Source organism: Phocoena sinus, chromosome 14, assembly GCF_008692025.1.
Source record: "Phocoena sinus isolate mPhoSin1 chromosome 14, mPhoSin1.pri, whole genome shotgun sequence".
NCBI classification, from domain to species: Eukaryota; Metazoa; Chordata; class Mammalia; order Artiodactyla; family Phocoenidae; genus Phocoena; species Phocoena sinus.
In genome coordinates this window covers 54,614,563-54,626,933 of record NC_045776.1, presented here as the reverse complement: position 1 = coordinate 54,626,933, position 12,371 = coordinate 54,614,563, and the positions used below count along the sequence as shown (strand labels likewise).

Sequence of the window (12,371 nt, the reverse complement as noted above, 5' to 3'; positions counted from 1 at the left end):
TCATCTGTACTATTTTTCTGGATTCCACATATATGCGTTAATATACGATATTTTTCTCTTTCTGACTTACTTCACTCTTTATGATAGTCTCTAGGTCCATCCACATCTCTACAAATGACCCAATTTTTTTTTTTTTTTTTTTTTGCGGTACGCAGGCCTCTCATGTTGTGGCCTCTCCCGTTGCGGAGCACAGGCTCCGGGCGCACAAGCTCAGTGGCCATGGCTCATGGGCCCAGCCGCTCTGTGGCATGTGGGATCTTCCTGGACCGGGGCACGAACCTGTGTCCCCTGCATCGGCAGGCGGACTCTCAACCACTGCGCCACCAGCGAAGCCCCAAATGACCCAATTTTGTTCCTTTTTATGGCTGAGTAATATTCCATTGTGTATATGTACCACATCTTCTTGATCCATTCTTCTTAGACTGTGTATTTTAATGCTGAGTTTGATTAAAAAAAAAAAAAAGGGGCAGTAGTATAGAAATATGATAAGGAGTATAAAGTAGTTATAGTAAACATTGTATGGCATCTTTCAAAAAGTTTCATTTCTGTTTATTGCTGGTATATATGGATGCTCATGATTTTTGCGTATTGACTTTTGTACCCAGAAACATTGCCAAACTCTCATATTCATCTCAACAGGCTCTGTACACATTCTTTTGAATTTCCTACACATACTATTATGTCACTGTGATTTTTTCCTTTCCAATCTATATATTTTATTTATTTTTCTTGCCTTACTCCACTATTTAGGACCTTAAGTACAATACTGAATAGAAGTGGAGATGCACACTTATCATGTTCCCCATTTTAAAGGGACTGGTTACGTATAATGTTTGCTGTAGGTTTTTGTAAATACCTTTTATCAAGGAAAATATTCTTAGTTTTCTATGTATTTCATCTGAATGGATATTGAATTTTATCAAAGAATTTGTCTGCATCTACTGAGGTGATTATATGATTTTTCTCCTTTAATCCTTTAATGTGGTGAATTACATTAATTGATTTTTCTCATTTGAAATTAACCTTGTATTCTTGGGTAAACCAATTTGGTTCTGATTATCATCTTGCTGGATTCAAATTGCTAAAATTTTGCCTGTGACTTTTCTGTCTATATTTATGTGTGAGATTGACCTGAAATTTTTTGTTTCTCACATTCTCTTCGTCAGATTTTGGTATAAGTTTATATAAATGATTATATAATGATTTGAGAAATAATGATTTGAGAAATAATCCATCTTTTTCCATACTCTAGCTTGTGAGACACTGGAATTATTTATTACTTGAATGTCTGGTAGAAGTCACTGGTAAAACTGTTTCAGCCTGGATTTTTCTTTGCAGAAAATATTTAACAACAGATTCAAGTTCTTGAATGGTTATGAGTCTATTCTGGTTTTCTATTTCAGTTGTTTTTTTTTTTTTTTTTTTTTTTTTTTTATAATCAAAGGTGCTTTTTTTTTTTTTTATAGTGTTTATTTATTTTTACTTGTTGACAGTTTGCTTTATTTATTTATTTATGGCAGTGTTGGGTCTACGTTTCCGTGTGAGGGCTTTCTCTAGTTGTGGCAAGCGGGGGCCACTCTTCATCGCGGTGCGCGGGCTTCTCACTATCGCGGCCTCTCTTGTTGCAGAGCACAGGCTCCAGACGCGCAGGCTCAGTAATTGTGGCTCACGGGCCCAGTTGCTCCGCGGCATGTGGGATCTTCCCAGACCAGGGCTCGAACCCATGTCCCCTGCATTGGCAGGCAGATTCTCAACCACTGCGCCACCAGGGAAGCCCTTCAGTTGTTTTTTTTAAAATTTATTTTATTTATTTATTTTTGGCTGCATTGGGTCTTCATTGCTGCACACGGACTTTCTCTAGTTGTGGCGAGTGGGGGCTGCTCTTCGTTGCGGTGTGTGGGCCTCACACCACAGTGGCTTCTCTTGTTGCAGAGCACAGACTCTAGGCACGCGGGCTTCAGTAGTTGTGGCTCGCAGGCTCTAGAGTGCAGGCTCAATAGTTGTGGTGCACGGGCCTAGTTGCTCCGCGGCATGTGGGATCTTCCTGGACCAGGGATCGAACCCGTGTCCCCTGCGTTGGCAGATGGATTCTGCGCCACCAGGGAAGCCCTATTTCAGTTTTATTAACATATTTCTTGGAATTTTCCCACTTCATCTAAGTTTTTAAATTAATTGGCATAAAAATGTTCACAAATATGTCCTTGTAATTTCTGCATCATGTGTGATTATAAACTATATAGGAATATAGTTTATTCCTCACATTGTTTGTACCTTTTCTTTTTCCCTTTATCAGTTTTCACCAGAAGTTTGTAAAATGTATTAGTCTCTCACAAATCCAGTGTTTGGCTTAATTGGTCCTTTGTATTGTATGTTTGTTTTCAATTTTATTTTCTTATTTTATCTTATTTCCTTCTGTTTTATTGAACTTTATTTTGCCGTTCTTTTTCTAAATTTTTTGCTCTTTACACTTCCAAGTATTTTCTAATATAAGCTTTTAGGTCTAAATTTCCCTTTAACTACTTGTCTAGGTTTCCTCTCTTTAGCTTCCACATGTAGTATTGAATATTTGTTACACAGCATTTAAATACTGTCACATTTTCATAACTATTTGTTCTTTGACCCAAAAGTTTCCAAACAAATGGGTTTTTCTAGTTTTTTTTTTTTTTTTAAACTGATTCTTGACTTAATTGCATTGTGGTCAGAGAATATGCTCTGTATGTTAGGAAATTTTCAAAATCTGTTGAGACTTGCTTTATGGCTCAATCTACGACCAACTTTAGTAAGGTTTCTGGGTGGGCTCAAAAATAATTTTTTCCTTACTCTATGATTTTGCACTTGGGGTCCCACCTTTATTGGGTCTCCCATTAAACTCCCCACTTAAAGCAGACCCTATGCTTTTACTTCTGTCCCCAAGACTCCCAAGGCTGCAAAAACCAATATTCAGATTCACTAGATTTAGCAAATACCTTCCAGGCAAAAGCCTCTGCTTACCTCTCTTGGGTTCTGGCCTCTACTCTGTCCTAGGACTATTTCTTAACTTCTTGCCAGTTTTTGGATCCCTTCCAGAATTTTTTTTTTCAGAATATATTTTTAATATTTTACCCAGTATTTTTGTTGTTCTTTTCAGTGGAAGAGTTAGTCCAGACACCTAGCCAAGCATATAACTAGAAATGGAAATCCTCTTTTATTTTTCATCATGTATTTATTGGACACCTACTATGTTTGGAATAAGCGCTATAGTTGTGATCTGTACAAGGTAGACTAGTAGCATGAGAAAAAGAGATGCTGACTGGGGTAGGACAGTAGAGGAAACTAACAGAAGGTGGCGGGAAGGTGGTTAAAAACAAGCAGGCCTGGGGATGAAGCCCAGGATCTTAGCTTACTAGCTGTGAGGCCTGAGGCAAGTCACTCAACCTCTCTGTGCTTCATCTATAAATTGGTATTAACAATAGCAGCTACCTCATAGCTTTGTAGTTAGAATTACTAGGAAGCTAAGGAGTGATGGCTCAGAAAATGCTAACTAGCCTGTGTTCTCATAGAAGAGATGCAAAAACTGGGAACAACAAAGTTATTTCTCTACGACTTAATCCCCTCCCCTGGGAGCTGCCAGACGGAGGGCATAGGACCACCTCCCTTCCAACTCCAGGCTTGGGAGACTGGATTCTTATTCTAGGGAAATTCCTTCACTCTTCCGGATTCCCTCAAAGAAACCCCTTCTCACCAGCCCTCTCCCTCCTGAGTTAGATTGCTTCCTCAAGGAGTTTAGAGTGTTGGAAATTAAAAGACAGGAAGGAAATGGCTTGCAGGCAACTTCTGCTTTTCAGAAGTTCCTGGAGACAAGCAGAATGCCTGTGTGCATTCTTATAAGGGGGGTGGAGAGAGGGGGAAATGTATGGAGAAAAATGGAAGTTCATATTTTAAAAACTAGCCCGGGGCTTCCCTGGTGGCGCAGTGGTTAAAAATCCACCTGCCAATGCAGGGGACATGGGTTTGAGCCCTGGTCCAGGAAGATCCCACATTGCCGTGGAGCAACTAGGCCCATGCACCACAACTACTGAGTCTGCACTCTAGAGCCTGCGAGCCACAACTACTGAGCCCTTGTGCCACAACTACTGAAGCCCATGTGCCTAGAGCCTGTGCTGTGCAACAAGAGAAGCCACCGCAATGAGAAGCCAGCACACTGCAACTAGAGAAAGCCTGTGTGCAGCAACGAAGACCCAGCGCAGACAAAAACAACAACAACAACAAAAACCTAGCCTGGTTCAAAAGGGGTGGCTAAAGCACACCAGCTAGATGGAGGAGAGAAGAATGGAGAGAAGAAGAGTACCCTGTATGCCCTGCTAGGGAACTTGGGTTTTTTCCTCTGGGCAGTGGATTGCCGATAACTGGTGCCATGGTCAGATCTGCAATTCAGGATGGAGGGTGCTTAGAACTGCTCAGGAACTGAGAGCGGAGAGACCAACTTGAATATGCCCCCAGTGGATCCTCAGAGATGTGGTGAGGGTGGGCCTGATGGCTAGAGGATGAGGCCTCATGCTGTGCAGCTGTGGATGCCCTTGAAGGCAGCCAACACGGTAGCTCTGCAGAGGGCTTTGGAGAGTAGAAATGACAAGACGTGGTGGACACGGAAGGGGAGAGGAAGGAAATGAGACTCCTTCCTAGGTTTCTGGCAAAGATGACTACATGGATGATGGTGCAATTAGCCAAGATAGGAGATTCAGGAGGAACAGGTTTGAAGAAAAAAACACAATGGACCTGAATTTGGCGTCAATGCGGGCCATGCTGGTGGAGGTGTCTAAAGCCTCTGAACACAGTCATGGGGCCCTCTGGGTTCTGGCTGATGCGAGGAGGAGGGAGTTTCCAGAAGGAAATCGTGGTCAGTAGCATCTTATTCTAGAGACTGTGAGGGAGGGCCTGAAAGGGTCCACTGCATTTGGCAACCAGAAGTTTGTTGGTGACTCTGGCCTGAGGAACATCAGGGGCGGAGGAGAAATGAAGGCTGTGAAGAAATGAAAAAGGGGGGCCTCCTCTTTCCCGGGAGCTTGGCTGGGGAGTGAAGCTGGCAGAAAAGTTGATGGCCTGGGGACAAGAAAGTCTGCTACTTCTTCTCCTGCTTCTCCTCCACCCCGGGCCCCTGGCGGCTCCCTGGTGGGAGACGCCTGAGCCTGCTAACGCTGAGGGGTGAGTCCAGAGTTGGGGGAAGGGACACGGAGCGGAAGGGGGTGGGGTCACTACAGGTGAAGGAAGAGTTTCCTTCCTCCTACATTCCAGTGGACTCAGTGGGAATCCGGGGCTCCCCACACACTTCTTAGGTGTCAGGGGAAGGGAGTGAAGGCCTATCGTGCAACAGGTATTTCATGAGTCTCTGTTTTGCTTAGGGGGTGGTGTAAAGCAGGTAGACACCAGAGAATGAGAAAATCGTAGACACCTGAACCAATCATTCAGCTGCGGGATCAAATCTCAGGTGGGTTTGGAGGAAGGGAGGATGTCTAAGGCTTCTTGAATGATGAAAGGAAGGAAGGGAGCCTGGCAGAATAGTTCCTTCCCAAGGCAGGAGGTAGTGAAAATAGCCTGAAAGAGACAGGAAAAATCCAAGTGGGAAAAATGGAAAGAAAAAAAAAAAGCAAACAGCAACAGCACGCTCCGGGTCCCAGACGCTAAGCTAAATTAGGCACTTTGCATGTAATGGTGTGCAGTCCTCAAGACAATCCCGTGGGAAAGTCATTACTGTTTCCATTCTATTGATGTAGAAACTGAGGATCCAGCTATTTTTCTCGCTTTAATTCCACTTCTCCAGAGCAGAGTGAAATGCTCTGAAATATGAAGGGGAAAGTCCAGTCCTTGTCTTTGAGAATTTTTTTCTGCTCGTGAAGCCAGGTGAAAGGCACCGAAGAGGAAAATTCTACTAGTGACCTTGGGCCGAGGAAACCACCTTCGTTTCCCCTGGGCCTTGGTTTAGGATGGGGCAAAGCTTGGCTGAATGCTTGAGAAAGGCAGAAGGAACTTGGATGAGGAAGTGGTTGCCCGGGGTTCCTTCTGCAGAACCAGCCCAGGGGCCCCTATGACAGGGCGCTGGTCCCCCGGTCGCAGCACAGCCCAGTCACGCCACAGTCCATCTCTGGGAAGAGACTGTGCTGCGGCTGGCTCGGCACGCAGGAGCTTTATATAAATGCCTATTTTTCAGTATCCTCAAAGGTATCATCCACAGGACGCGTATTGAGAAATTAATGGCATTTGGAAGGAACACACGTACTTCCATCCATAACTTTCAATAGCGGCAAAAGCAGCAAAGAGATCAAAACCAGTGTGCGACAATAATATACAGCCCTGGCAATCCATTTCTTTAAACAGTATATTTTTAAAAGGGGATGTGTAGTAGGATTTGGGGTGGGGGTGGGGGGAGAAAGTAAGCAAAGAAGCAGATGCGCTACTGGTGATCAAAAGTGGATTATAAAACATTCATGCCGTGAGCATTTTTTGCACTTTAATATTTATTCTTTTTCGGTAATTGGGCTCTTAAGATCCACGTGACCCGCCGCAGGGTTGCCATGGGGACCAGAAGAAACTTGATTGCGGAAAAGTAACGTTCGGGTTGCAGCAAGCACTCGAAAGGCCGGGGCCTTCCCGGGAGCGCGGTAGATGGGCAGCGCGGCGGCGCGCGGGGCGGCTGAGCAGGAGGGAGTCCGCCGGGCGGCGCGCGGCCGGGAGCTGGCGGCAGAGCGCGGCGTCACGTGGCGGGGAGGGGCCTGCGCACCGCCCGCTGCTGCCGCCGCCGCCGCCGCCGCCGCCGCCGCGCCGCGCCGCGCCGTGCCGTGTCCCATTCATGAGGGCCGCCCGGCTCGACTGCGGCCCAAGCGGCTCCCGAGGCAGCGGCGGCGGCGGGCGCCCGGACCCCGCGCGCGCCCCCGGCCGACCCCGCCTCCTCGGCCGCCCGCGAGCGCGCCCAGCCGGGCCGGTCTTCATCGTCGCCGTTCGGCCGCCGCTTGCCTTCGGCTGCCTGCGGGCGCCAGCGCGGGGCGGGAGCAGAGTCGCTGCAGGTAAGCGGGGGTACCGGGCCGGGGTCCTCGGCGGCGGGGTCTCCAGCGCGGCGCGGGCGCCGGGCCGCCTGGCAGAGGCCGGGACCCTCGGGCCCGCGCTGGCCGAGCCCCCTGCTCGTGCCCCGCCGCCGGCGTCATCTAGAAACACGGACTCGCGGGGCGGGCTGGGGGTTCGCGGGGTTCGCGGCGGGCGGGGAGACTCTGAAAAATTTGGTGGGGTCACTTCGGACCCCCTCCTCCTGGCTCTGCGGCGCGGAAGCTGGAGCTGCGGCCCCGGAGACGCTCGGCCCAGCGGGTCCCGGTGAGGGAAGCGCCGCCGGAGGCCGTGTTTCCATCCAGACCCCGGGCCTGGGGGAGGGGGCCCGGTACGTGATACGCATCGCGGCGGGGGCCCGGGAAGTTGCAGTTATTCCTCTGCGGCCGTCCGTTTGCCCGGCGTCTCCGCCTCAGGGCTGTAGACCGGATCCCCAGTGTGAGTAGTTTTTCTCCTCCCAAACCCCCTCCCCTCTGCACATCTTAATCTGTGTCGAACATGTTAAGGTACAGTTGATGCTGAGGGCTGCTCTCTCAACTTCTAATCCCGCGGGTCATCGTTTCTCCCCCCGGCCGGACAAACTGAGACTGTTCTCATTGAAAACTAGGGATGTCGTTTGGAAGGCACACTTATGAAAAACAGGACCAGAAAGATCATCCTTCCTTTCAGAAAGTGTTGGAACTCTGAATATTTGGAAATGTTAAGAATTACTTAACAAACCGCTAGGCTAATTTAAAATGCACGTTTGGGGATTATTTTTCCATACCTTTCTTTTTTTTCTTCCTTTTCCTAACTGAAAAAGTGTCTCTTGCCTTGGTGTCACGCCAGGCCCTGTTGAAGATGCTTGGTAAGCGCTACTGGTTATTAAAACTTGGCCTGGCTAGTTTGTAATGCTTTGAACAAAGTCAGTTTTGAAATATATTTTGAAGAATTTACAAGTTAGTTAGTGCCCCCCTAATGGCTTATATGTCGATCGTTTGATACTGATTGTTCTCAGAGGTTTCAGATTGAAAAGTGCGGCAGGTGTAGCAGAGGTGGGAGCGGCGGGGGAAGGATTCGAGTAATGTAGCCCTCGGTGTCTGGTCCCCTAGTGCAGCATTCTCTTTGCCCGAAGGGCAGATACCCTCAGGCCATACTCGGCCAGAGTATGAGAAGCAGGCCCAAGGCCACGTGTGGAAGAGCAGTGGACGGTGTGGGTGGCTGCTTCCCTCCACTTACATGTGGTGGTGATGTATCAGATTCCAGTATATCCAGGCCCAGGTGTGGGTGGTGACGGCTGTAGAATGCTAGAAATGAGATGGTAAGTTCTAATGATGGATGGCATGGTTGAGAGCTAACAGAGAAGCTTTGTTTTGGAGGAACAGGAAATGGGAGCATAGGAGAGCCATCCAAAACTACAGTGAAGCCACTGGTAAGAAGCAAATAATAGGGTCAGCTGGGGCTCTGTGTCCTTTATTGTTACATTCTTACAGCCATAAAAGGTACTCGTCACTGGGGCTCTGTGTCCTTTATTGTTACATTCTTACAGCCATAAAAGGTACTCGTCACCTGGATTGTCATGTTTTGGTTACTGGCTGTGTTGTCTCCTGCGCTAGACTGAGTCCTCGAAGGCCAGTCTCGTAGCTGCCGGCACCCAGCGCAGAGCCAGCTTTTAGAAGAGACCCCTGCGGAGGTCTGTAGAATGAAGGTAGGAAGCAGCAGGCAGTGTGACCTGAGGGCCAGTTCACGCAACTGTCCTGAATTGGGAGCTTTGGATGAATAATCCTGGCAGTGCCACTCACTAGAGGTGGTAAAAGGTTAAGTTAAGCTGACGAGCATTCCAGTGAACATTTTGCAATGTTTAGTTTAAATATTAATATCGAGTTTAAATATAGCTTGGTTCTCTGTGTCGACAGCTATTTCTCATGGGTGTGTGTCTTCATATAGGCATTTCCTCATATGTGACAGCGCGGGGACACCGGGCTTGTCTTGTGAGGAGGTAGAATGAGCTGCCTCCCGTGGGTGCTTAGCAACCTGTCCGGAAGTTTCCCTTTAAGTCTGCCCGCCTTTAATTTAAATTCTTTCCTTCTTGACAGCGGCTGTCATTGCGTGTGTATGTGTGTGCACACTGAGTTTCTCATCAATCGCTGGGCAGTGGTTTGAGACCTTTATTTTGAAAGCCTGTTTTGATCTTATTCCCTTCATTTAGAAGTAAGTTTTCTTTCTGGCTGAGCCCCAGAGTTCTCTGACCTCTCATTTGCCTTCTTTATGGTGAGACAGCTCACAGGTTGGCAAGCAGAGCCATCAGTTGGCAGAATCCTATATAAATGATGTCTTACTAAAACTTTGAGGATAGTTCCCACAGGCTGGAGCAGTAAGCTTTATGGCTAGATTTTGGTAATATGGTATTTGAATAAGAAGTCGTCTTGGCGACTTTGCTGGCTATTAGCTCTGATTTTTGGAATCCACCTTCCCTGCCTTGGGCTTGATTCTTTATTTTAGTAACACACTGTTACTACCACTAAACACTTCACATGTGTGGGGTCCTGTAGTCTAGGATAATAACGGAGAAGTTGCTCACCCCCAGGGTCCAGATGAAGTCACTTGGTATCTCTGTGAGTCCGTGGCAGCCTGTGTGGTGTGGCCGCTCCGGCCTCTGCGGTGCTCCTCTCAGCCGCCCTGACTGACAACAGGGAGCTGGGCCCAGGTGGTCTGGCCCTGCTGTGAAACCCTGGGACTGGAGGATTCTGCCCTAAGTTTCCATTCCATCAAGAGGGAAGGAGAAGGAAGAAAGAATCCACTAGGAGATAAACGGTGCTGCGATGCAAAATAAAGCCCTTAGTGTGACTTTGGGATTAGAATGATGATACAGCACACATTTTTTCTTACTTGATTCACTGATGATAGTTTAGAATCTTTTTCCTCTGAAGGCTTTGAACGCTAGGTTTCAGTGCCGCTGTTTGTCAGTTAGATTGGTGTTAAAATTGCTACAAGGAAGTGAGGAAGGAAGGAGCCAGAGTTCATTCCCCCTTGTAAAGCGTGGCGCTGCGGTTGCAGCATCAGATCCTTTTCCTGCCTTCATCGCACGTCTGTACAAGGAGGGTGTGGCCAAAAGGCAAGGGGTTTATGTGTTGTTAGGAGTGGGACCTTTTAAAATTATTTTTAGGTTATTTAGGTCAAATGTGTAATTTGAGAGACTACTAGAAGGCGATCTTTTAAAAAGCCATTTGGAATGTGCTGTCTGTTTTTGTCATCAGAATTCAGAACTTTATTATGCGGTGTTTGTGTCTATCTGCAGTGTCATATATTTTAAACGTGAACCATCCAAGTAAGGCTTTCCTGCCTCTTTGGAGGAGAAACATTGGCTTCCAGAAAAGCACTCCTTGTAGAGTCTGGGTAGCTGATGGATCGCCTTCAACTGACTTTTTGGCATATTTGGACAGTTTCGAAAGTCTTTACTTCTGTAGTTAACTTTATGAAGAGTAACTGCGTTTGTTGCCTTTATCTCATTTCATATCCTTATTTTTTGTACCAGTTCCCTTCACTTTATTGTTTAGTTATAGGTAAATTTGTCTGAACTGTCTCAACTTATTTTTTTCAACCAGGCAGAGTATAAGTGAAATTCAAAGTGGTTTACAAATTCTAAGTTGTTTTCAACTTCAGGCATCTTTTTCATCTTTCCTGTTCATGAATCTGCAATGGTCTGTTCTCGCCTATTTTAGCAAATCTGAGTTTCCCTGTGCTCTCAGTTCAGTTTTTTCCCAGCCGTCTCCACCTGTGTATCCAGTCCTCAAGACTCACTTCCCTTGATCAGCTGCAGGAGGCAAACCCTTCACAGTGTTGATGATATAGTTGCTGTTCTGCTTGTTCTGTGCTGCATTGTGTTTGCTCTCAAGTCACCTGTGGCTTTCCTCTAGCCTTAACCAGGATTAGAGGAAATAACGACTGTCTCCTTAATTTTCAGACACTCCCTGCGACCAGTTTGCCTCCTTCGCTCTGTAAATCTTGAACCGAGGGCCGGAGTAGGAGAGAGAGGTAGTGTTGGGTGGATTAAGAAGCCAGCCTTAAAGGTTTGTCAGATTCTAGTAGAGAAAGGACAGCTTGAGGAGGCGGAGGAACATTTAAACATGGGCACTGTTGGGGGACGGCTGTGGGGACTGGATCTGTAAATTTAAAAGTCTCTGTGAAGGGGAAAGAGGGGAAGGGTCGGGCCCTCACAGGTCGATGAGCAGGAGGAATCGGATGGAGGGAGCCCGAGCGGCTGTGCAGACCTGGTACTTGCAGGGCATTGGGGGCTTTGAAGGTCTGTTGTGCTTTCTCCTATTGTTTTGATTTTTAACTTTTTGGTCATTTGTTAATTTGTTGTATGTTTTACGTAACATTATAGGGAGTGTAAAGGAACATGGATTTGAAAAGTTTAAGAAACATGATTAAAGTCCCTAATATTTCAAAGAGAAGAGGTACCATTATCTAGGTTTAAAAATTATTTGGTTTTGGTGGTTATAATTAAGTAGTTATGGACAAAGAGGAGAAGCTGAGGATGGGGAAAGCATCCTTCAGAAACTCTAAGGCTGGAACTAGTGACTTTCCTGCAAGAAGGAAGATAGGTGTATGGTACCAAGTCACACCTTTAGTGACTGACTGAATTTCTGCATTTACCTATTTCTGAAATATAATGGAAGGGAGGGTTTAACCCATCTGTTTTTAAATCTATAGTAAGATGTTTTCTTTTTTATAGAGAAAGTATCTTAATTATAAACAAAAGCGTTCATTGGTTAATCTGGAATTGAAATCCACCTAAAAGCCTTTTTTCTACCTCTGAATAAACAAACGGGAGTTGTACAATGGCCAGGATGGTTCTCATCTGTTCAGTTCATGATGATGTGACATTTCTGGCTCCCGGCAAGATAGGTGTGTCCTGCTGTACTAGAGACGTGCTGTTTCATTCATTCTAAAAGAGAGGCCCTTCAAAGGTAGGAGCTATTCAATATAAAATCATCTGTTAATTTTATTGTGTGATTTTGTATTGTTATCAACTGTGAGACAGCGGACCCGTCAGACAGTTCATGTGAATTAAGAAATCTGAGTTGCTGCTCCCTGATGTGATATGGTACTTCCCCCAAAGGTTGAGTCGTAGATCTGTGATCCTTGTAAAGTGATGCGTCTTTTTTCTGAACCAGCCTGAGTCAAGGAATGCTTGGGCTTACAGCAGACCCGTAGGGAATATACTTTTTGTTTCCTTTAAGATTCTGTGTGAATATACTTTTTGCTTCTTTAGGATTCTACGTGTAATTATTTTTTTCTTTGTAAAACATTCCAAA

At 46.3% G+C, this 12,371-nt stretch overlaps 1 protein-coding gene across 3 annotated transcripts in view; it reads left to right on the top strand.

The window, feature by feature from the left end:
* The first annotated feature begins 4,792 nt into the window (after window positions 1-4,792).
* The window catches only part of LPIN2 (lipin 2), an 85,093-nt gene continuing 77,514 nt past the window's right edge, over window positions 4,793-12,371 (top strand). Inside the window, exon 1 of one of the 3 annotated variants that reach the window (XM_032602940.1) lies at window positions 4,793-5,181. The gene's annotated coding sequence lies outside the window, so the exon portion shown is untranslated. Of the gene's footprint in view, window positions 5,182-6,904; window positions 7,038-12,371 lie in introns of those variants that run through there. The other 2 variants (XM_032602942.1, XM_032602939.1) reach the window with 2 other exon arrangements.